General features: G+C 41.2%; 1 long non-coding RNA gene across 1 annotated transcript in view; it reads right to left on the reverse strand.

The window, feature by feature from the left end:
- Nucleotides 1-3,754: 3,754 nt before the first annotated feature.
- LOC135097118 (uncharacterized) overlaps nucleotides 3,755-26,932 on the reverse strand; it is a 33,730-nt gene continuing 10,552 nt past the window's right edge. Inside the window, exons 2-3 of the long non-coding RNA XR_010265385.1 lie at nucleotides 12,633-12,859; nucleotides 3,755-4,351 (exon numbers count right to left, since the gene is read on the reverse strand). This is a non-coding gene — a long non-coding RNA (uncharacterized LOC135097118). The remainder of the gene's footprint in view (nucleotides 4,352-12,632; nucleotides 12,860-26,932) is intronic.

Raw genomic sequence — 26,932 nt, forward strand, 5'->3', positions numbered from 1 at the left:
TGAGTAGGCAAAATGCTTCCACTTTAAATATTTATGTACAGTTGTCCAAAGGAAGGATATCATGCTATGCAAAATGTTACATATGAAAAATCAGGACATGATAACTACCTCCACCCAGCACAGTGCAAGTTACTCTTGGTCTCTGAGGAACTCCTCATGCAAAGTAATTCATGGCTGCATACATTAATTTCTATTCCACTTACTGACATGAAATTCACTGGATTTTGTGGCATCTCTTTTTAGGGTAACTAAACACACACACACACACACACACACACACACACACACACACACACACACACACACAAGGTTGAGGATTACAGACTTAATTTACTTCAAAACAACATACTGACCAATACTCATCTAAAATCCAAGCAAAGTAAAATATCCCGGACAGAGCCTCTTCACAAGGGAAGAGAGAGGCTGCCGAAGGTTTAGTGAGGCGGTACAAAAGATCTGAGACGCTCTCCAAACACTCCAATTAGAGGCGATGGAAGGGCGATCAGTGTTGGTGGCAAGTATGATGCCGGGGAGCAAGTACGAGTATATCCTTAAATAACACGGTCGGAATATCACACGCACGAAAGAAGATTTTTATCAAAAGTTTTAATTTGTTCCGTTATTTCCAAAAGATCTCCAGTTTCAGTTTTCTCTTTTATTTCGGAAATCAATCTGCACATTATAAGTAAATCTGTTTCAAATGTGAGCCACAAAATTAATTTACCCGTCGTGCACTGAATAAGATGGAGGCAAATATTGCGATGCCGCGACACACAACCCTTTCAATTTTACCTTTTTGACAGCCGAATGTGTCGTTTTTTTTTTTTTCTTTGCATTTGCTAGTCTTCTTCAAACACACATATAAAATAGTAACAACAACAACAACAACAATAACACTGTTACTGTTACTGCACACTTTTCTATCCACAATATAATGAAAAAAAAAAAACATTGGAAGGGCAGCATTTCGATTACAACGTGAAGGAAACTCCATCAGCCGCCACAGCACCTCACGCATAAGTAACCCTTGCCGTGAAGACCAGCGGGCCATAACACAATTAGCTCACTAATGACTCTCACTAGACAATGACAAATGATCTGAGAGTATTAACAGTTCTCTTCATTTAATTAATTGATGAGAATGATCCAGACAGCTGCCTAGATCTTCGACCAAGTGCACACTGTCTTAACGTTATTCTTTACTCGCCTAAGAATCAGCGTCTCATTTTTTACTTATACTCGTGTATTCCTTATTATTATATTCTGGCTACGAAAAATGTACAATGTAGGAAATAAAGCAGAGAGTTATCTTTTTGGGTCTTTCTTTTTATCTTTTTTTTATGTAGGAGGGGCACCGGCCAAGGGTAACACATCTGCAATAAATATGAAAGGCCCACCAAGGTGCCGGTCCCCGAGCAGAGTTGAAAGCGGTAGTCAAAAATTACAGGATAAGTTTCTTGAAACCTCCCTCTTGAAAGAGTTCAAGTCATAGGAAGGTGGAAATATAAAGGCAGGCAGGGAGTTCCTGAGTTTACCAGAGAAAGGGATGAATGATTGAGAATACTGGTTAACTCTTGCATTAGAGAGGTGGACAGAATAGGAGTGAGAGAAAGAAGAAAGTTCTTGTGCAGCGAGGCCGTGGGAGGAGGGGAAGCATGCAGTTAGCAAGATCAGAAGAGCAGTTGGCATGAAAATAGCGGTAGAAGACAGCTAGAGATGCAACAATGCGGCGGTGAGAGAGAGGCTGAAGACAGTCAGTTAGAGGAGAGGAATTGCTAAGATGAAAAGCTTTTGACTCCACCCTGTCTAAAATAGTGGTATGAGAGGAACTCTCCAATATATGTAAAGCATATTTCATACATGAACGGATAAGGCCTCTGTACAGAGTTAGCAGCTGGGGAGATGAGAAGAACTGGCGGGGGATATCTCAGAACACCTAACTTCATAGAAGCTATTTCAGCTAGAGATGAGATGTGAAGTTTCCAGTTCAGATTATAAGTAAAGGACAGACCGAGGATGTTCAGTGTAGAAGAGGGGGACAGTTGAGTGTCATTGAAGAAGAGGGGATAGTTGTCTGGAAGGTTGTGTCGAGTTGGTAGATGGATGAATTGAGTTTTTTGAGGTATTGAACAATACTAAGTTTGCTCTGCCTCAATCAGAAATATTATATATATCTGAAGTCAGGCGTTCAGTGGCTTCCCTGCAAGAATTACTTACTTCTTGAAGTAGTAGTAGTAGTAGTAGTAGTAGTAGTAGTAGTAGTAGTAGTAGTAGTAGTAGTAGTAGTAGTAGTAGTAGTAGCAGAAGCAGCAGCAGCACCAGCTGCTGCGACAGCATTAGTAGTAGTAGTAGTAATAGAAGTACTACTATTACTACTACTACTACTACTACTACTATACTACTACTACTACTAGTAGTAGTAGTAGTAGTAGTAGTAGTAGTAGTAGTAGTAGTGGCAGCAGCAGCAGCAGCAGCAGCAGCAGCAGAAGCAGCAGCAGCAGCAGCAGCAGCAGCAGCAGCAGCAGGAGCAGCAGCAGCAGCAGTAGTAGTCGTAGTAGTAGTAGTAGTAGTAGTAGTAGTAGTAGTAGTAGTAGTAGTAGTAGTAGCAGTAGTAGTAGTAGTAGTAGTAGTAGTAGTAGTAGTAGTAGTAGTAGCAGTAGTAGTAGTAGTAGTAGTAGTAGTAGTAGTAGTAGTAGTAGTAGTAGTAGTAGTAGCAGTAGTAGTAGTAGTACATAAGAACACACGAACATAAGAGAACAAGGGAAGCTGCAAGAAGCCAACAAGCCAGCACGTAACAGTCACCCTATGAAACATACATACAGTATCTACTTATTTTCGTGTATGATCACTATCATACATTCCTATAATTTTCTGAAGCTTAGTACCAACAGTTTGATTAATGAGCCCATTCCACTCATCTACCACTCTATTTCAGAACTAATTCCTTCCTCTCGTTTTCTTAAACATAACTTATTTTCAAGTTTGAATCCGTTATTTCTTGTTCGTAGTAGTAGTAGTAGTAGTAGTAGTAGTAGTAGTAGTAGTAGTAGTAGTAGTAGTAGTAGAAGTAGTAGTAATAGTAGCTACGGTAATAACACTCATGAAAATGATAACTACTAATATGAATAATAATGACATTAAACATTCACGTGTAATGTGCTGCACTGAAATATATTTTTAGCCAAGTGCAGCTTTGCATGCATGGACTGTGGAGGGTTTTAATGACTATAATGACAAAATTGCGTATCGGGTGACATTATATACGAATATTGAACGTGCTTTGTTATCAGGAATTATGATATTATGGAAAACCTTACACAGATCGTATTGGCTCATTATAGACTGTAAACTGAATAGATGAATGAATAAATAAATAGATAAATGAATAACAAATAGATAAATAAATAAATAAACAGATGAATGAATAAACTAGGAATGTGACAGACCATAAGAATTTATTTATTTATTTATTTATTTTCCACAAGAGAGGCTCAACTCAACTTTCCTTTGTTGCTTTTCATGTGTGTACAAGAAAGGCAATTTTCCCTCATTAGCCGCGAGGTTCAAGGTACAAATACTGCTTTGTTCGGTAATCATTAAGCACATTGTTACAAACTCTTCATTATTATCGTCACCATCTTTATTTTAAATAACAGCTTATGAGAAAAACAACAAACAAAAGACAACGTTATAATGGAATGTGGAGAAAAATAATAGGCAGACATTTCTGAAATTAATTTAGCCATGACTATTGAAACCATTTTCTACTTAGTTTTGTTAATGAACGACAATGACTCTTAGTTTTTTTTACTTATTTTTTTTTTCTATTAACTAACCTCTCACACACGCAGAAACATAATCTCGTACTACATCTCACATATTAATATCAAACCATGAAAAAAATCTAGAGGTATACGCCACATTCTCACAAGATGGAGCAAGCACCCACCAGCCACACGAGCCACGCCACAATGCACGGGCGCCTTGAGACACCCCCCCATCCAGGCGCTCACAGGCGGCAAATTCCGTTTTCTGTGACGCGGAATACCTTGAGTATGCAGCAATTTTTAGCCTCCAGTGTCCAGGAAATTGACCTTTACACACACTGTTGCTCCCTCGTCGCCATGAAAACTCTCGCAAATGGGTTATATCTTCCACTTGTGATGTCAGTCCCGGGCGGGTGTGAGGGGGAAGAAGGGCCAGCGAGCAGCAACGGTGGAGAGAAATGGTGAGAACACAAATAGCCTCTGCAGGGAGCCGGGACTGGCCGCCTTGACATGTTGTGGCTGATTTGAGAGAATGGCACCGCGGGAGGGGACTTGGCCACGCTGAGGGGACGCGAGACACTGGGCTGCAAAGGTTAAGGTTTTGAAGCTACAAAGATTTCCCTTAAATTGTGCCACTTTTTCGCAGCACACAGTGGCGGTGTCACTGGCTGGATTAAAGTGTCAGGAAAAGGTAGCAGGGAGGGTGGATATCCTAGCATCTAAAGGGAGGTGGAGACGAAGAAGAGGGAGTGTGTGCTCTGAGAGTAGGTGAAAGATAAAGTGAAATATACCGTGATGCTTGTGCTTTGTGGATGACGAAAAGAGAGACGAAAAGAAAACGATCACAGGACGAAACTAAGGAAAGGAAAGGGGTAAAGGAAGAGAAAGTGCCTCAATAATCCATGAAAATGTGGAGGGGAGACCTGGCGAGGTTTTGTGTGTGTGTGTGTGTGTGTGTGTGTGTGTGTGTGTGTGTGTGTGTGTGTGTGTGTGTGTGTGTGTGTGTGTGTGTGTGTGTGTGTGTGTGTTTCGTAAAGACGCAGCAGCATGGAGATGATGCCCCTTCGACCTTGTGTCCTAGTTCGTGATGAGAGAGAGAGAGAGAGAGAGAGAGAGAGAGAGAGAGAGAGAGAGAGAGAGAGAGAGAGAGAGAGAGAGAGAGAGAGAGAGAGAGAGAGAGAGAGAGAGAGAGAGAGAGAGAGAGAGAGAGAGAGAGAGAGAGAGAGAGAGAGAGAGAGAGAGAGAGAGAGAGAGAGAGTCTCCTTCAGCACCATACGACAGACTTGCTGGAAACCTAAACGGAAAAAAAAAAAAGAGGCTGTGGGCTCAAGGAGTTGATTAGACTGGCTGGAACAAAAATGAATTAGCGAGTGATTTATGGCGGGGACCCAGGTGGCCGCTCCCTCAAGAGTAGTGTGCAGAGGTTGGGGGGGGGGGGGGGTGAGGTAGCTACAGGATACAGAATCCGGTAAGCCACTGTAAGAAAATGATGGAGTGTGTGGGTGATGGGGAGAGGTGATGGGGAGAGTGAAGGGAGATGATAACTGTCTGTAAGCCATCTATTCTTCATCATATTATCTATCACTCATTCAATCCATCATATCCTATCTGTCAATAAAGTCAATCAGACTATCTATCTATCTATCTATCTATCTATCTAACCGTCTGCCTGTCTGTCTCAAAAGGTGTGTGTCTCAAGGAGTTCTCGTCCTCCTCCTCTTCTCTTCATCGCGGCAAACTGTCAGGAGACAGGGAAGCGTTTCAGTGCCTCAAATTATTTCTTTCATGATAGAATTCCTTATAATATACACATATTATTGAATTTTATCACATTAGAAGCAAGTGTGCCCTTCTGAGAAATAAATCAACAATAATCATAATCATTACGTCACTGCTCTGTACAGACTTACTAAATTATAAAGACTTGCGGTGTAAAAACAATGAAAAGGCTATCCAGCTTCCTCAGACGCTGCATGAATGCTGCAGATGAAACACAACTTTCCACTGAATCTGCTTTGCAAGTCTTGTTAACGAATACTGAAATTGCTTCTGCAGGTGTAATGAAACAAGAGGAAGACTGACAAAGGAAAATAGGAAAGAGGAAAAATAATAGTCAAGTGAATTATGAAGGAAAATGAAAAGTAGGAAGAGGAGAAGGAGAGCCTATGAAACGTACAAAATAGCTCGTGTCTGTAAAATATGTTTACCAACAACCAGCTGGTCTGTTGAGCCTATTACATGACCTATATACTGCTCACAATTAATGGCTACATATCAAACACATTACCCATCATGCAGACACCAGACTCCGCGCTACTGTGTGAAGACACCCGCGCTCGAAAAATATATAATAAGGAACTTAACTATATGTGTATTCCTTGTTCCCCAAAATACGAAGAGCAAAGCAGAGGTAACGTTTGCGATCAATTTGTTAGGAAGAGTGAGATCTGACAAAGCAAAGTTACTCACTCGCCTAGAACACTGAATTTGGAATACCACAACTTTCCTTGTACCTAACCAGTGAGTAGCTTCTGAATGCCCGGCCACGGAAACATTACTGACTACAACGTGCACGAGATGGTAATTAATCTGGTGGTGCTTGCTAACTAATGAATTTTCAACAGTTTTACTTTGGCGGCAGTTACATACAGAGCAACTCAACTCAAGTCAAGGTCGCCAGGAGCATGATTCGACGTAACGATTTTCCAGAACAACTACCTGAAATACAGACGCAATTAAACCTGACTTTTGCCGCGGTGGATGTTACATGAGGCAGCAGCAGCAGCAGGAAGAGGAGGATAAACGGGCGGGACGCAGACTCAGAGTTTGTTGGACGGAATGAGAAAGAGGCGGCGATGGTAACTTGAAAGGGAAGGGTGCACGGAGCGGAGGGACAAGGGAGAGTATTTAGGAGGAAGGAAATGGGGCAAAAAGTTTAAAGGTGAAGAGAAAAAAAGAAAAAAAAAAGAAAAGAAAAAAAGCGGCACGGGGAAAAGGGAACACGTGGTTAGACTAGCTGGGATGGTGAGACGCTGGGGAGAGGAAGGGAATGGGGGGAGAGGCGTGCAACCAATAGTCCGAAAAGGGAAAGCGTTGAAACCTCACAAAACAGGAGGAATAAAGAAGAGTCATGATGGAGGCACTGAAGCTCATGCGTGGCGCACCTCAAACAGAAATGCAACGTATTCATTACTCGATATTTTGTTTCTCTCTTCCTCCTCTCTAATGAGTGGACTGACCTTTTCCTTTCTATTACAATGGAAAACTAATAGAAAAGGATAAAAACGGGAATTCAGAAGTAGTCGTGCCAATGTTGGGATTAGTAGCGACTTGCTTTTTCATCCACCAGGTGTTAAGTTTCTTCCTAGACTGTTTCCTAGACTGACGGATTACTCTGCTCCCTTTATCAGGAGAGAGTTTTTACAATTCTGTTTTCTCTCTTTGTTTTTTTTTTTTTCCTCCTCCCGTTTGTTTCGCTCATGCATTTCTCTCTGTTTCCCTCCGGTCTGTTTTTGCATTCTCTTTTTCTCCATTCTTCCTCTTTCTCTTTTTTCTCCCTGTCTTTTGTCCATCTGGTATTCTTTATAATTTTCTCTTTTTTTTCGTGTGTCCATTTCAATACTCTTACTTTTTCTACTTTTACCTTTTAGTTTACACATTTATTTCTCAGTTTTTTCCTCGTATGTGAGTTTTAAACTTTGAGTCTTCCTATTTCTTTCACATTTTTTTTTTTTTTCAGAGATATAACACATTAAATTTGCTGATCTTTGCTCCATATTGCTACCGGTAAGCAGTCGTTGATCAGAACGGTCCAAATTATGATATTCCGGGAGATGGTTATTTGTGATCAACCCAGCAGGCCATTGCCAAAGTTACATCGCCTCCTGTTGAATTAATCACTTTTGATCGTCACTCACACAAACAATATGTTAAACTGACGCTCTTTAATTTACAAACCATCAAAGACAACAGGGAATCAATGTATCGTTCCTTTGCAAAGGATTTCTCTGAAAAATAACACACACACACACACACACACACACACACACACACACACACACACACACACACACACACGCATACATATATATATATATATATATATATATATATATATATATATATATATATATATATATATATATATATATATATATATATATATATATATATATAATACATAAAAATAAACATATAAAATAAAATAAATAAATAAATAAGTAAAATAAAAATAAAAATAATGCATGTATTAAAAGATTTGAAATACTCGACTATTTTGAGGTATGTTTAGAAAGTCTACCCGAAAGTTGCACTAGACATTGTCTTGGCACAACGAGAAGAAGCTACAGGACTCATAAGTCATATTTTTTTTTTTTTTTTATACATTTGGTAGAAGAATCAATTGACAAGGCTGCCACATCACAGTGAAGGATTAGCCTCATGTTTGGTGTGATCTGTGGGTTATTTTGGTGAGCGGTGAGTAGGTAGATAAAAGGCGGATATGGTGATGGCTAGTTAATAGAAGGGGTGGTGATGACTAGTGGTGGTGACTAAGAAGATAATAATGGTGATGATGATGACGATGATGATGGTAATGATGATGACAATGGTGATGATATTGATGATGACATTGATGGCAATGATGGAGGAGGAAACACATCAGTTTTTAAATAGGTAAGTGGTAGAAAGAGGAGGAGGAGGAGGAGGAGGAGGAGCAGAAACATCATGATGATAATGATGAAGATAGTGATCATGATGGAAGAGACATAATGGGAAAAAAAAAGAAAAGAAAGAAGAAAAAAAAGAATATATATATATATATATATATATATATATATATATATATATATATATATATATATATATATATATATATATATATATATATATATATATATATATGTAAGGTAGACAGGAAACAGGGAAGCAAGATGATGATGGAAAAGAAAATTGGCAAAATTATAAGAAATACGTAGGAAGAGGAAGAAGAGGAAGAAGAGGAAGAGGAGGAAGAGGAAGGAAAGGAGGAGGAGGAGGAGGAGGAGGAGGAGGAGGAGGAGGAGGAGTTGGAGGAGGAGGAGGAGGATTTGGAAGAGGAGGAGGAGCATGTGTTCCTCTCGCTATGTAAAACACGTGTTGCTGAGCAAACACAAAGCTCACACACCTTTTTAGAGAAACCTTTTCTGTGAATAACAACCATTTATACATATAATGTTTGCTTTGGCCTCTCTCTCTCTCTCTCTCTCTCTCTCTCTCTCTCTCTCTCTCTCTCTCTCTCTCTCTCTCTCTCTCTCTCTCTCTCTCTCTCTCTCTCTCTCTCTCTCTCTCTCTCTCTCTCTCTCTCTCTCTCTCTCTCTCTCTCTCTCTCTCTCTCTCTCTCTCTCTCTCTCTCTCTCTCTCTCTCTCTCTGTGTGTGTGTGTGTGTGTGTGTGTGTGTGTGTGTGTCAGTTGCCTCAGACACCAATGTTTCAGTGAGGAAAAGAAGATGAGGTTTAGTAGAGGAGAGGTGATGTTCTACAGATTGAAAATTAGATCTGAGACCACAAATGATGCAGAAATTAATGAAGAAAAGTTGAGAGGGGTGCCAAGACACTTAGGGTCGATACAAGAAGAGCAGTCCGACCTGGGGACATCTGTGGTCCCCTCCCCGGGTGGAGACTCCGAGGTATTATTATGATGGCCATCACAATGACAACTGAAAGGAAACGCAAAAGTGGTCGGCAAGACGTAAGGGAGAAGTGAGTCACTGTCACTAATTTTCAGTAGAAATTGACTATGAAAACTGTTGTAGACAATCCCTATAAAAGCAATACTGAGACTGACTAGGAAAGGTTAACCCTCGACATTACCGTTATGCTGAGAGCATAACAAAAGTGATAGTGTCTGGCATGGAGGCGTACATTCCTCACTCTTTTTCTCAACCTAAACCTTCTAAACCTTGCAAGACTTTTCTCGGGCTATACATGATGGAGAGGCAGCCCACTAAAGGTACTTGATCCCTCAATCACCAGAATCTCATGCGCTTTATATTTCTGCCAGGGACCATGTCAAGTCTTCGCTCAAACCTTTGCTAAAAACTCTACCTTGGACGATTCAGAGTTTGTTCCTCCCTTTCCTCCATTCTTTGACTACTTCATGCTACCTATTAAAATTCTTCACAATGATGTTTTCCATGCCCTGGCTAGCCTAAACCCTCGGAAGGCTTATGGACCTGATGGGGTCCCTCCTATCGTTCTCAGAAACTGTGCCTCCGTGCTTGCACCTTGAATAGTCAAACTCTTTCAACTCTGTCTGTCAACATCTACCTTTCCTTCTTGCTGGAAGTTTGCCTACATTCAGCCTGTTCCCAAAAAAGGATGACCGTTCTAAGCCCTCAAACTAATGCCCTGTTGCTTTAATTTCCTGCCTTTCTAAACTTTTTAATTTATCCTCAACAGGAAGATTCTTAAACATCTATCACTTTACAACCTTCTGTCTGGTCGTCAGTATGGATTCCGTCAAGGCCGCTCTACTGGTGATCTTCTGGCTTTCCTTACTGAGTCTTGGTCATCCTCGTTTAGAGATTTTGGTGAAACGTTTGCTGTTGCCTTAGACATAGCAAAAGCTTTTGACAGAATATGGCACAAAGCTTTCATTTCCAAACTATCCTCCTACGGCTTTTATCGTTCTCTCTGTAACTTCATCTCAAGTTTCCTTTCTGACCGTTCTATTGCTGCTATGGTAGACGGTCACTGTTTTTTTTCCTAAATGTATTAACAGTGGTGCTCCTCAGGGTTCTGTCCTGTCACCCACTCTCTTCCTATTATTCATCAATTATCTTCTAAACCAAACTTCTTGTCCTATCCACTCCTACGCTGATGATACCACCCTGCACTTTTCTACGTCTTCTCATAGACATCCAACCCTTCAGTTCATGAAACGAAACCACAGAACGCCTGACTTCTGATCTCTCTAAAATTTCTAATTAGGGCAGAGCACACTTAGTATTGTTCAGTACATCAAAAACTCAATACCTCCATCTATCAACTCGACACAAGCTTTCAGACAACTATCCCCTCTTCTGCAGCGACACTCAACCGTTCCCCTCTTCTACACTGAACATTCTTGGTTTGTCCTTCACATCTCATCTCTAGGTAAAACAGCTTCTATGAAATTAGGCGTTCTGGGTCTTCTTCGCCAGTTTTTTTTTTTTTTTTTCTCACCCCCTACCCACAAGCTGCTGTGTACAGGAGCCTTATCCGTCCATGTAAAGGCTATGCTTCACATTTATTGGGGGGTTCCATTCACACCGCTCTTTTAGACAGAGTGGAATCAAAAGCTTTTCGTCTTATCAACTCCTCCTCTCTAACTGACTGTCTTCAGCCTCTTTTTCATCGCCGCAATGTTGCATCTCTTGTTATCTTCTACCGCTATTTTCATGCCAACTGCTCTTCTGATCTTACTAACTGCATGTCTCCCCTCCTCCCTCGGCCTCGCTGCACAAGACTTTCTTCTTTCTCTCACTCCTATTCTGTCCACCTCTCAAATGCAAGAGTTAACCAGTATTCTCAATCATTCATCCCTTTCTCTGGTAAACTCTGGAACTCCCTGCCTGCTTCTGTATTCCACTTATGTTGCGAGGTTGTAAGTAGAAATTATTCATCAAATCTATAATCAGTAAGGCATAGTAAATAGGAAATGAGACTTCAGAGTAACCAGAAAGGAAAACTGTAAGTCACAAAATTCATAGTATGTTATATTCTTTGATAATTGCGGGTGTACGCAGCAGCCATGGCCTTGAGACGTAAGGTGTTGCCAGATGTACATCCAACCTTTTACCTGAACGTACAGTTCTCGTTTATTTATAGGTATTTATAATGTAAAGACGTACTGATTTATTGCACATACTGTAAGGTTGTGAAAGTATATGTAGAGGTGAGATTAAAAGCTTTAAAAAAATATAAAAGTAAAATTCCGCTTCCCAAGTCTGATATCGTGGGCTCTGAGGAGGGAAATAATCCTGGAATCAAAATCGCTTGGTAGCCACACTTGCATTCATACCATGGGAATAATATATATATATATATATATATATATATATATATATATATATATATATATATATATATATATATATATATATATATATATATATATATGAATCGACTTGTTATTTTCTCTTTTCTGTCATTTTACGGGGTAAATAAGAAGCTTAGGAAAAAGAAATGCAGCCTGACAAGACCACTATCTCTGACAAAGCGCAACACTGTACTGGTTAAAAGCTTTTCCTTTGAAATGTTATTACAAGTTTTCTTTTCTGTGATGCCTGTCAGCACTACGTATATTTTACTTTGTTTATACACATCTTAACACTGTTCCTCGAATACACCTTGCTGTTGCTCTTATGGTCTCTGATGCTGGATGTGAGGCTTAAAATTTCGTTATTTTATGGTGCAAACGTTTCTTATGAAGATTTAACGATAGGAGCTCGTTAAAACATTTTCCAGAAGTATTTCTCAAATTTCTTCGCTGAATTTAAATGGCATACGCATACATAACATTAGCTTCTCTGAAGGACGACCAGAAATGCGCATCCTATTTTCCCAGAATACAAAGAGGTATCTCTTGAATTCTTTGCTCTGTGGTCGTGCTCTCCCTTCCTACCGTGTCGTGAAATGAAAACAAACAGAGGCACAAAGCATTACTTTTCCCAGGTGGTCTGTTGATGCAGTTATGAATAAAGAAGTATAAAATTTAGGTTGAGAGCATGACATAATCCACTTCTCAACTCTCTTTCAAAACAAATACCACCTGGTAAAGTAGAGCAGGAAATCGACTGCTTGCAAATTATGGTGACACACTGAAGGCACGGCTGCACTAACTCACTTTGCCAGAAACAATGAACGCAGAGCAACATAACGTAGGTCAGGTGAGGGCACAACTGCTGAGCAAGGTCAAGGCCACGCTTCTTGAATTTTCCTGGTCAGGTTCTGGTCAACGGACTTGGCAGCGTCCCGACTCATGGTCCGCCTGACGCTCGCCTGCAATCCGGTGACACACGGCGTCCAGGGAACCATTTGTCACTCCCACAGTCGGCTCAGGTCGGGTTGATGCTGCAATGGAGAACCCCCTTAGGTTTGCGGCACTGCACCGTAAGCTTCCAGCCAACAGCCGTGCAGGGAAGCACATTCATAGCCACACCTCCCCACCTGCCGCCTTAATGAATATGGCATTACTAACGTCTGGACTGTTACGGCCAGCAATGATCGCAGCCTGACATGCAAGACCCTCATTCTCAACACTCTCCTCCTGCCAGTTACTGATTAACTTATTTGTGAGTTTCTCGCTTTGTTCTATCATTGAACAACTACAAGGCTACCAACAAAACATTACTGAAATCCTCAGATATTGCAAAATCATTTCATCTTTAGATTTTTCTATGCATGTTGAATATTTACGTTACGAAAGGAACACATTGTACATTTCATTTCAAGATATTTTCTTGTCACTATAATATTGAATAAATATATATATATATATATATATATATATATATATATATATATATATATATATATATATATATATATATATATATATATATATATATATATATATATATATATATATATATATATATAGTTATAGTTATAGTTATAGTTATAGTTATAAAGATCATAATGTATATAAAACATATCTAGTAATTTTCATTTTAGGCATTTAAAATTTCAGACTTCTAACCTAAAAAAAAAAAAAGTGACATGATGAACGTTGACATGTTGATTGCAGCCTCCTTGGACGTTGTGACGCAGCATTTCAAGCCAGAGAGCTGCCGTCTAGTCTCCTCAGCCAGACGAATCGCTGCTTGTCTCTTCGTGAGGCGCCCGATGGCTTGAGTCACGCTTAATCCACTCATCCTCGAGAACCAACACACCTTTATATCTAGGTTGTGAAGATAAGCTTTCCTGACGAAGGATTGAGGGCTGGACGGTGTGTGTGTGTGTGTGTGTGTGTGTGTGTGTGTGTGTGTGTGTGTGTGTATGCCAAGATGGGTGGGTGAGTTCGCGTTGGTGTGAGTGGGTGGGTGGGTGTGCGTCCATGTCTTCTGAGTAACGAGAAACAACACGTTCATAAGGATTTACGTAAATTACAACTGTATATATATATATATATATATATATATATATATATATATATATATATATATATATATATATATATATATATATATATATATATATATATATATATATATTATATATCGTTGTTGGGGTTCCTAGTGTTTTAAGTTGAAGCATTTTGTGTGTCCGAGCCTGCCATCCTCTAGATTTACTGTCACACGGCTCGTGACAGGAGCACACACACCAAATACACTCAGGGAAACACTCCGAAGCAACATTTTCACTACACAATACGCACAACACACACTGCTGAAGAATCTTTACATCCACAAATATGCAGCAGCATAATCAGAAGAAACCAGGATGCCACAATATCGGTGAATTCAACCTCAAACAGTTGACGTGTAGACACGAGCACAGGCTGAGGTGTGAAGGATGCCATACACTTGGACACAAATCTCGCCAATGTAGTTACTACGGCGGCTAGGGATGTGGCGGGGAAGATACTGCCGATGTGTTTGATATTAAAAACGATTTCATAACTATTTAACATACAAACACCCAGTCTTTGCAATCAAACCTTGATGACATTAAGCATCTTGTACACGAAAGAAATATCGATTTGTTGTGTTACCGAGGCGTGGCTTCGTAATGAAATTCCTGATGAACATTTAACTTTACAACGCACAGGTGAGGTGGTGGACGTGGAGGAGGAGTCTGCATATATGTAAGCAAGCAACTGAAGGTAAGTGTGATAAAACTACCTACTCCTAAGCAACCCGGTGTCCAGGACTTATGGACGAGTGTACAGTGCAGTAAGTTGCCAGCTTTTATTATAGGTTGTGTTTAAAGACACCCCAAGGCCACACCTTCCTCTTCTGAATATGTCCAAGATGTGTTGAAACAAATGTCTGTATGTAACAAATGGCTTTATATGTTGATGTGATTTTAATGATGGTTTATTTTCTAAGAAAAACAAAATTGATGGTATTATCAGAAATAGCAGACTCACACCAATGATAAATGAGCCCACTAGGATGACGTCAACCACAGCCACAGTGCTGGATGTGATCATCACTAATAAACCAGAAAGTGTTTTGTCCACCTCTGTTGTTCCCGGGCCAGCACCTGATCATGACCTAATTGGCATCACAATAAATATCAAGAAGACGGAGAGAGCATGAACTAAAATCTTTTGGTCACCTTGGTAAATATAACAAGGACGCTTTGTGAGCTACTCGTGCCAGAACCCAATCATTTTGATCAAATACTGACCACAGGCCACGCTGATCTACAACTTGATATTTTAATACTAATTACATGAGTTGTCTGGATGCGTGTGCTCCTTTAGTAACTAAGGCAGCAAGCAGACCTGCAGCGCCTTGGCTCACTGAGGGTTTGCGTGTAGCAGTGAGGCAGCGTGACGACACCCGCACCAAGCTGAGGAGAGACAGACACAATATTTGTCTGCAAAAGCAATACGCGAATGAAAAGAAAGAAATAAAGTCTCCTATTGGTGCTGTTAAAATACAATTATCTTAAAAAGTCTAATAAGAGCAAGCAAAATTCATCGGCCATATTAATAAGAGCAAGCAGAATTCATCGTCCATATGGAATGTGATAAAATAATTAGTTCCCGGCAAGAAAAGCAGCTCGAGAAAAACATGAACTTCATAATGACTTTCAAAAAGCAGAATGATTTAATAATTTCTTTGCCAACGTAGGAAAGACAGCATATGACAACGCAGCAGACAGTACAGAGCAATCAGTCCTCCCCCCTGGACCCTTCTCTTTGTAAAGTGCAGTAGTGTGACTGAAAAATTCAGACCCAAGCCAGTAGACACCAACACACTCATATTAACAGTAAAAAGTCTTAACCAAACACGTTCTGTGGGCTCAGATGGAATTTTGCTCAAATTTATCAAGGATGCCTTATATTCTATTGCATCTTACCTGCCATGCGTCATAAATGGCTCAAATGTTACCGGAGTATTTCCTCAGGCTTGGAAAAACGCATGTGTCGTTCCTCTGCTAAAGAAAGGTGATTTTAATGATTCAAACAATTATCGTCCTGTTCCTTTTGCGGATGACACAAAGATAGGTAAATTAATTAGGTCAGAATCGGATGCCATCGCCTTGCAGGCAGATTTAGATAGAATGAATGAATGGACGGATAGATGGCAAATGCAATTTAATATCAATAAATGCAAAGTGCTTAGCGTAGGTAGAGGAAACCCACACAATAGGTACACATTAAACAACCAAACTCTGGTAGGTACAGGGTACGAGAAAGATTTAGGAGTTATAGTTAGCTCTGAATTCCGTCTAAGAAAACAATGCATAGAGGCCAGAAACAAGGCAAATAGGGTACTAGGATTCATTTCTAGGAGTGTTAAAAGCAGAAGGCCGGAAGTAATATTAAAGTTATACTTGGCGCTGGTCAGACCTCATCTAGACTACGCTGTGCAGTTCTGGTCCCCACATTACAGGAAAGATATAGGTCTATTAGAATCAGTACAGAGGAGAATGACTAAAAGGATACAGGGGATGAGGAGTATTCCTTACGAGGCGAGGTTGAAGTTGTTAAATTTACATTCTTTAGAGAGACGCAGGTTAAGAGACCTGATAGAAGTCTTTAAGTGGTATAAGGGTTATAACAAGGGAGATGTAAGCAAAATTCTTAGGATCAGCAACCAGGACAGAACAAGAAATAACGGGTTCAAGCTTGAAAAATTTAGGTTTAGGAAGAAGATAGGAAGAAATTGGTTCTCAAATAGAGTGGTAGATGAATGGAACGGACTCAGTAATCATGTAGTTAGTGCTAGGACACTAGAGAGCTTTAAGAGAAGATTAGACAAGTTTATGGATGGGGATAATAGATGGAAATAGATAGGTATAGTTCATACAGGGACTGCCACGTGTAAGCCTGGTCGCTTCTTGCAGCTTCCCTTATTTCTTATGTTCTTTTTTTTCTTTTACCGGTGCTCTCCAAAATATTTGAAAAAAAAATTGTATGTCAACAACTTTTGGAATTTTTAGAGGATAACAAATACATTTCTAACAGCCAGCATGGTTTTAGACCTCATCTCTCAACTGAGTCTGCGCTAACTATTATAACAGATAATATTTACAATAATATTGACCACAAGATAGTGTCATTGTTGACGCTGTGTGATTTGTCTAAGGCATTGGACAGTGTCAGCCATGATAACCTCCTGGCAAAGTGTTCTCACCTCAACATAGACTCCTTCAACAACTATTAATACAATATGACTCTGTCAGTCAAACTGCAAAGGGCAACACCTGCTAAAGTAAATGTCCATTTCGGTGTCCCTCAAGGCTCCATTCTTGGACCAGTATTGTTCACTATACATGTTAATGACATGGCTAAGTGCACCAGTGACTGTATTTTAGTTCAGTACGCGAATGACACTCAGTTTCTTCTCTAGGTGTGCTACAGCACACCTAGAGAATATCATTAAAGAAGACCAAACCATTCTTGTTAAGGCAAAAGAATATTTCCTCAAGAATGGATTAATGATCAACACTAACTGAACGTTTCCCTTTGTGCCTCACAACACAAGGGGGTAGTCACAGCCTGCCCTCTAAAGACAACTCTCTTCCTCCACACAAAACTACAAGCGCCTAATAACACACACACCCTTCACTCAAAAAATTTAAAAACCATGGTGACTCCTACACCAGCCTCGGAGTCCCCATCTGGGGAGGGGACCATAAATGTCCCCAGGTCGGACTGCCTTTCCGTCGACGACCCTAAGTGTCTTGACACCCCCCTCAACTTTTTCTTCATTAACTTCTGCAACATTCGCGGTCTAAGATCTAATTTTCAATCTGTAGAACACCACCTCTCCTCTTCTAAACCTCATCTTCTTTTCCTCACTGAAACTCAGGTGTCTAAGGCAACTGACAGTAGCCCCTTTTCTGTTCCCTCCTACTTTCTCTATCCTCATTTTCGATCCAAAGCTGGATGCTGCGTTTATGTGCGCAATGACTTAACCTGCTCTCGTGCCCACGCTCTTGAATCTTCCGAGTTTTCCACCATCTGGCTACGACTACAGAGTCATTCTCATACTAAATTTATCTGTGCTGTATACCTCTCTCCTAACTCCTCTGACTATAAGAAATTCTTTGACTACTTAACTTCCAAAGTGGAGCACATTCTGACCCTCTTCCCTTTTGCAGAGATCTCCATTCTTGGAGACTTCAATGTTCACCACCAGCTTTGGCTTTCCTCTCCCTTCACTGACCATTCTGGTGAACTAGCCTACAACTTTGCTATCCTCCATGACCTAGAGCAATTGGTGCAACACCCTACTCGTATTCCTGACCGTCTTGGAGATACGCCCAACATTCTTGACCTTTTCCTGACCTCTAATCCTTCTGCTTATGCTGTCACCCTTTCTTCTCCGTTGGGCTCCTCCGATCACAATCTCATATCTTTATCTTGTCCTATCACTCCAATCCCTCCTCAGGATCCCCCTAAGCGAAGGTGCCTCTGGCGTTTTGCCTCTGCTAGTTGGGGGGGACCTGAGGAGGTATTTTGCTGATTTTCCTTGGAATGACTACTGCTTCCGTGTCAGAGACCCGTCTTTGTGTGCTGAGCGCATAACAGAGGTGATAGTGTCTGGCATGGAGGCGTACATTCCTCACTCTTTTTCTCGTCCTAAACCTTCTAAACCTTGGTTTAACACAGCTTGTTCTCGTGCTATACATGATAGAGAGGTGGCCCACAAAAGGCACTTAAGCCTTCCTTCACCAGAATCTCATGCACTTTATATTTCTGCCCGGAACCATGCCAAGTCTGTTCTCCAACTAGCCAAAAACTCCTTCATTAACAGAAAATGTCAAAACCTTTCAAGATCTAACTCCCCTCGTGATTTCTGGCATCTAGCCAAAAATATCTCCAATAACTTTGCTTCTTCTTCTTTCCCTCCTCTACTTCAACCAGATGGCACCACTGTTATCACATCTATTTCTAAAGCTGAACTCTTTGCTCAAAGCTTTGCTAAAAGCTCTACCTTGGACGATTCTGGGCTTGTTCCTCCCTCTCCTCCACCTTCTGACTACTTCATGCCACGTATTAAAATTCTTCGTAGTGATGTTTTCCATGCCCTCGCTGGCCTAAACCCTCGGAAGGCTTATGGACCTGAAGGGGTCCCTCCTATTGTTCTCCGAAACTGTGCCTCCGTGCTTGCACCTTGCCTAGTCAAACTCTTTCAGCTCTGTCTGTCAACATCTACCTTTCCTTCTTGCTGGAAGTTTGCCTACATTCAACCTGTTCCTAAAAAAGGGTGACCGCTCTAATCCCTCAAACTACCGTCCTATTGCTTTAATTTCCTGCTTATCTAAAGTTTTTGAATCTATCCTCAACAGGAAGATTCTTAAACATCTATCACTTCACAACCTTCTATCTGATCGCCAGTATGGGTTCCGTCAAGGCCGCTCTACTGGTGATCTTCTGGCTTTCCTTGCTGAGTCTTGGTCATCCTCTTTTAGAGACTTTGGTGAAACTTTTGCTGTTGCCTTGGACATATCAAAAGCCTTTGATAGAGTCTGGCGCAAAGCTTTGATTTCAAAACTACCCTCCTACGGTTTCTATCCTTCTCTCTGTAACTTCATCTCAAGTTTCCTTTCTGACCGTTCTATTGCTGCTGTGGTAGACGGTCACTGTTCTTCTCCTAAATCTATTAACAGTGGTGTTCCTCAGGGTTCTGTCCTGTCACCCACTCTCTTCTTATTATTCATTAATGATCTTCTAAACCAAACTTCTTGTCCTATCCACTCCTATGCTGATGATACCACCCTGCACTTTTCCACGTCTTTTCATAGACGTCCAACCCTTCAGGAGGTAAACATATCACGCAGGGAAGCCACAGAACGCCTGACTTCTGATCTTTCTAAAATTTCTGATTGGGGCAGAGCAAACTTTGTATTGTTCAATGCCTCAAAAACTCAATTCCTCCATCTATCAACTCGACACAATCTTCCAGACAACTATCCCCTCTTCTTCAATGACACTCAACTGTCCCCCTCTTCTACACTGAACATCCTCGGTCTGTCCTTTACTTATAATCTGAACTGGAAACTTCACATCTCATCTCTAGCTAAAACAGCTTCTATGAAGTTAGGCGTTCTGAGACGTCTCCGCCAGTTTTTCTCACCCCCCAGCTGCTAACTCTGTACAAGGGCCTTATCCGTCCATGTATGGAGTATGCTTCACATGTCTGGGGGGGTTCCACTCATACTGCTCTTCTAGACAGGGTGGAATCAAAAGCTTTTCGTCTCATCAACTCCTCTCCTCTAACTGACTGTCTTCAGCCCCTCTCTCACCGCCGCAATGTTGCATATCTAGCTGTCTTCTACCGCTATTTTCATGCCAACTGCTCTTCTGATCTTGCTAACTGCATGCCTCCCCTCCTTCCGCGGCCTCGCTGCACAAGACTTTCTTCTTTCTCTCACCCCTATTCTGTCCACCTCTCTAACGCAAGAGTTAACCAGTATTCTCAATCATTCATTCCTTTTTCTGGTAAACTCTGGAACTCCCTGCCTGCTTCTGTATTTCCACCTTCCTATGACTTAAATTCCTTCAAGAGATTCCTTCCTTTCAAGACACTTATCCACCAATTTTTGACCACTGCTTTGACCCTTTTGGGGGACTGGCATTTCAGTGGGCATTTTTTTTATTGGATTTTTGTTGCCCTTGGCCAGTGTCCTTCCTACATAAAAAAAAAAAAATAATAATAATATAACACAGTGCATATTTCTCGGTGGCAGACACTTGCTGTCATAGGTGCCTCAAGACACTGTCATTAAATATGATAGTACTTTTTATATAATTTATTTTATTTTTTTTTCACTATAATCTAGTTTTACTATGGCTTATGACAACGTTTTATTAAATTTTACTAAAATTTTATTTATCTGTATTTGCACTTTTATTTCGTGTTTTACCTTTGTCTTACTCTGTGCTCTCTTACTATAGACTTTTATTTGTCCAGTTAAATGTTTACCGATGTTTAGTAATGACATTTTACAATGACTTTTACATGTTGTAATATCAGTCATTAGGGCAATGATGTACACAAAAGAATGAATACAATTTCCCATCCAGCGGTGTAGAGCACAACCATTGGGCTCTCGCAGAGTTTTGAGCTTCAGAGATTTGAATGTTAAGCAATTTCTCGATGTGCGTGGTGCTTCCATTGTTGAATTACTGACACCTTCCCTCGTTAATCGCCTTCCATCAATAATTGACCTCTCTATAAAGAGTTGCATAATGATAAGACCACCATAGATGACAGTGAAGGAAGGAATGTGAAGCAGCACAGAGACGGACAGACATGGACACGTGGGAACACGAGGGAGGCTGCAGGAAGGCGTATATATTATGTGGGCGATGTGTGAACCGCTGATTGTATAAGCAAAGAGAAATACTTACTTTATTCCACTGTGACTGCTTTTAGCCAAAGGTATTGTTAATACTGCTGCTACTAATAATAATATTAATAACAACAATATACCTCGTAATTATCGAACTTGTACCAAGTCGCAAATTTATGTAACCTCCCTTTTTTATTGCCATTTAATGGCATTCGAGAGTTTACAATACGTCTAAGTCTTCAGTGTCCATAACACTGCTAGCACTACTTGTAGTAGTAGTAGTAGTAGTAGTAACTACTTATCATCAGCCACTTGGCGTAATGATTGTTACACTGAGTTCATAATATGTCAGTATATCCTGAAATTGCTCAGTTTTTTGTGATGAGACAGAAAACGATCCCTTGTGTAAGACAAACTATAGTATATCTATCCCTGAGTTTGTTAAGCTGAAGCATTACACGTTACGTAGTGGAATTTGAAAATAAAAGGAATTCGAATTGCTACATCAAAACAATGAACACTAATGAAAAGTTAAATGCTAGGAAGACTGGTGCAGAGAAAGATACAGGCGGTGTTTCCAGGCGGTTCTTCCTTTGAAGACCAAGAGATTGATCTCAAAGTGTGAGACCTGCTGCATCACATTTGACAGTCACACACAACATCCTTCATGTTTTCTCTAATGCTAACTCGCTTGAAGAGGGCAGAACAGGCAGGCAGATCTCACTGCCTTAATGAATGATTGCCTCACAGACACACGCACATTTGAGGGCAACAAACACAGAGGCAACACCCGAGGCGCTCACAGCAAAAGGTTCCCACCTCGCCTCGCTGGCAAACTGATTCCTCGACTCGCGTCAACCCAACTCATTTTTCATCGCAAGTCGGCAATTTTCTTTTCGCTGCAAAATTAAATCACTTTCGGAAACTTGGGACCAAATTTATTCAGGCCGGGGAAAGACTTGGTGGACGCGGTGGAGGAGCAGGCGGCCGACTGCAGCTGGCTGGATCTGGGCCCAAGGTCCACGCCAGCCTCCTCTTCTGCTCCACCTACGAAATTGTTAGCGTCACTTGCAGCCCCTGACAGCCCAAGGAGACGCCACCACACACCCTACGGCAAATACTGCCAGCCCAGGAGCCCTTTAGGAGAGGACTGTGCTTCCTCCATGGCAGTGTCCGGCGAATGGTGGGTGGCTCTTAGTCACCATAACCTCGCGTTCACTGTGAGGGGCTGCAAGCGTCCACGCCATTGCCCATTGAATTTAAATGGACCCTGAAGGGGAGAAGGCTATGTATCGTGTATCATCATTGTGGAACGCATCGTGTATCATCATTGTGGAACGCATCGTGTATCATCATTGTGGAGCGCATCGTGTATTATCATCATGTATTATCATCGTGTATTATCATCGTGGAACGCATCGTGTATTATCATCGTGTATTATCATCGTGGGACGCATCGTGTATTATCATCGTGTATTATCATCGTGGGACGCATCGTGTATTATCATCGTGTATTATCATCGTGTATTATCATCGTGGGACGCATCGTGTATTATCATCGTGTATTATCATCGTGTATTATCATCGTGGAACGCATCGTGTATTATCATCGTGTATTATCATCGTGTATTATCATCGTGGAACGCATCGTGTATTATCATCGTGGAACGCATCGTGTATTATCATCGTGTATTATCATCGTGTATTATCATCGTAGAACGCATTGTGTATTATCATCGTGTATTATCATCGTGGAACGCATCGTGTATTATCATCGTGGAACGCATCGTGTATTATCATCGTGGAACGCATCGTGTATTATCATCGTGTATTATCATCGTGTATTATCATCGTGTATTATCATCGTGTATTATCATCGTGTATTATCATCGTGGGACGCATCGTGTATTATCATCGTGTATTATCATCGTGTATTATCATCGTGGAACGCATTGTGTATTATCATCGTGTATTATCATCGTGGAACGCATCGTGTATTATCATCGTGTATTATCATCGTGTATTATCATCGTGTATTATCATCGTGTATTATCATCGTGTATTATCATCGTGGAACGCATCGTGTATTATCATCGTGTATTATCATCGTGGAACGCATCGTGTATTATCATCGTGTATTATCATCGTGGAACGCATCGTGTATTATCATCGTGTATTATCATCGTGTATTATCATCGTGGAACGCATCGTGTATTATCATCGTGCATTATCATCGTGTATTATCATCGTGTATTATCATCGTGTATTATCATCGTGTATTATCATCGTGGGACGCATCGTGTATTATCATCGTGGAACGCATCGTGTATTATCATCGTGTATTATCATCGTGGAACGCATCGTGTATTATCATCGTGTATTATCATCGTGGAACGCATCGTGTATTATCATCGTGTATTATCATCGTGGAACGCATCGTGTATTATCATCGTGCATTATCATCGTGTATTATCATCGTGTATTATCATCGTGTATTATCATCGTGTATTATCATCGTGGAACGCATCGTGTATTATCATCGTGTATTATCATCGTGGAACGCAATGTGTATTATCATCGTGTATTATCATCGTGTATTATCATCGTGGGATGCATTGCATCATGTAATCATCGTTGTATCATCGCTTTACTTACACTAACACAACACAAAACAACACAACACACGGAAGAGAACCTTTTTGGGGAGAAAGGAACTTCTTTCATCACACACAACACAACACAACACACAACACAACACAACACACACACGGAAGAGGACCTCTTTGGGGAGAGAGGATCATCTTTCATCACACACAACACAACACAACACAACACAAACACAAACACAACACAACACAAACACACAAACACACACACACACACACACACACACACACACACACACACACACACACACACACATAATATTATCTAATAAAATAACAACATAATTACAAACACAGCAACAATAGTGAGTGATCATGACAATATGTACTGCTACAAAGGGTTCCTGGCTGCAGTGACTCAAATTCCATTCACATTGTGTCACTCGCCTGCAGCTCAGCAAAATAATCTTTCAAGACATCACTGCCATCAGCGGAATCACTGTTGAAGAGAAACTGATTCCGTGTTCGTTTCAGTGCCACAGTAACCTCTCCATGGTGAAAGTATCCTTTGAAGGACTGAGTTACCTCCTGCAGATGCTTTCTCACTTCAGTCACAAAGAGCAATTCATACGTCTGTCAGGAAATGCAGAGTTCAGACCATCCAACAGTCTATATGATCACGGCTCCTGACTTGTAGTCCCTTAGTAGCACTGCTGTTACCGCTTGCGGGGGAGGAAGTGAAAGAGTGAAGATGAGGAGGTGAAGGAGGGAAGATGAGAGGATAGAGGAGGCGGGGAAGGAAGGGGAGGAAGTGAAGGAGTGAAGATGAGAAGGAAGAAGTGAAGGAGTGAAGATGAGAGGGAAGAGGAGGAGCAGGTGGGAGAGTGAGTCGTGAGGGTGTTTACACTAAAAGCTGGTGACCTATGGTTAGTGCCATAATGAAACCCTTGTGGTGGTGAGGTGTTGTGGTGTTCGCCACACTCCTAACGGCAGAAGGGTGGTCGCCACCAACACACACAGACCTGTGTTCTGCACCCGTCGCCCACGCTCATTCACAAAGCCCCAATACGTGTCACGATCCCGGTCATCTTTCCAAGAAAGTGGACGGCACACTGATCCCAGAAAGTTCTAAAGGTCTGGATTTTTAAAGGCCTCGAGCACCTAGCCGACCTATCAGAAATCGCCAGCTATCAAACCCTCTCACAAACCCTCACCTCGGCACAGCACGCCAGAAATCACCTCACTGCCTCATCAATGTTGGGGTGGAAAACACAGCTATTCTATATAATAACAGGATATACTAATAATAATGTTAACTCACAAACAAATTGAGGTAGTACACATTAAAGGATATTAGGGAACAAATTTCTAGCCTAGACCAACACAGGATAAATCCCACTCACTCGCTCACCATAGATTCCCCCTTTTACTGAGGCTCTTATATCGCCTCCCTTATTGCTCAGAGGCTATGCACATCAATACCTGACATTCCCGTCACTTCACAAACCAATAAAACCCTTCTACTCCTTCAAAGGCCGCTGAAATATTTTCCCCAGCTGCGGGAATTTCCCCAGACGCTGTCACCGCGTCCCCAAATAACAATTCCCGTATTTTACCTCCTCAAACATCACAAGACATCACCAACATCACCATAGATCACCTGTAACACCACAACACCTTCCCCAAGGACACCAATAACACCACAACACCACCGCGGTCCCAACCACAAAATGGCTGCCTCTCACCCCGACACTGTCCCCTCAGGACACCATCCCCTCAGCGTTACATAACCAACACAACTCGCCAGCCACGCTGCAGCGGACAAGAGCTCTTGGTACCACAACAGACTCACCAGCCTGATCCTGGATATCAAGGTTATACCGCCACATCACCAATATACGTAAGTGTACAATACATTAAGTGTGCAGCAGACAGAGCGTGATGACATTTGTAATGAGCACCTCAAACTGATGCTACAAAAGTGACGCTACAACAAAACAACATACTTATGGTGTTGAGTGTTTTATATAATTATAGACGTGACCGGACTCAGAATAAACTGTACCGTGTGCAGCACTGAGGGTTCATTACACCTGTCACACCGAGCAGCGCCATCAGGCTGCCACAATTGCCGTCACCGTCACGTCTCGTACCTGTGTCCACAGTTGCACAGCAGGGTAAATACAGAATCACGTCCGCTTCTTTCTGGTAAATGAAACTTCCAGACAACTATCAACTCTTCTTCAGTGACATTCAACTGTCCCCCTCTTCTAATTGATTAACTAATTAATTAGAATTAATAAAATTGAAGAAACTACTAACAACAACAACAACAACAACAACAACAATAACAACAAACAACAAACAATAATAATAATAATAATAATAATAATAATAATAATAATAATAATAATAATAATAATAATAATAATAATAATGTATTCCCTGGTATCTATATAGGCCTACCATTCTCTCTTGCATTCTCTCCACAGGCCAATTAAAGCATCACAACACAAACATGTACTATCCAGGCAACTCTCTCAAAACACCAATACTTTTCACCTCGTCATTTCTTATTCTATCGATCCCACCACGTTACTCCACACACACACACACACACACACACACACACACACACACACACACACACACACACACACACACACACACACACACACACACACACACACACACACACACACACACACACACATACACTCCTCCAACACTTGGTTTCCAGCACACTTAACAGTTTCTTCTCCGCTGCTCCCGTGTTCCATGTTTCAGCACCACACAGCACAGCGGATACCACTATTCCCACATATAACTCTCTCTCTCTCTCTCTCTCTCTCTCTCTCTCTGTACACTCACACCCAGTGTCCTTTGCTTGAGGATCTTTCTTAGTCCATCAAGAACTTTTCCTGCTTCTTTCACTCCGCACTTCACCTCTGTCTCAACTCTTGTGTCCACTGTGACCTGATCCCAAGTATCTGAAACAATCCACCTCTTCCACCTCCTCTCCATTTAATCTTGCATGCCTCCCTCCACTCACTCCACC

Source organism: Scylla paramamosain, unplaced genomic scaffold, assembly GCF_035594125.1.
Source record: "Scylla paramamosain isolate STU-SP2022 unplaced genomic scaffold, ASM3559412v1 Contig12, whole genome shotgun sequence".
Classification (NCBI taxonomy): domain Eukaryota; kingdom Metazoa; phylum Arthropoda; class Malacostraca; order Decapoda; family Portunidae; genus Scylla; species Scylla paramamosain.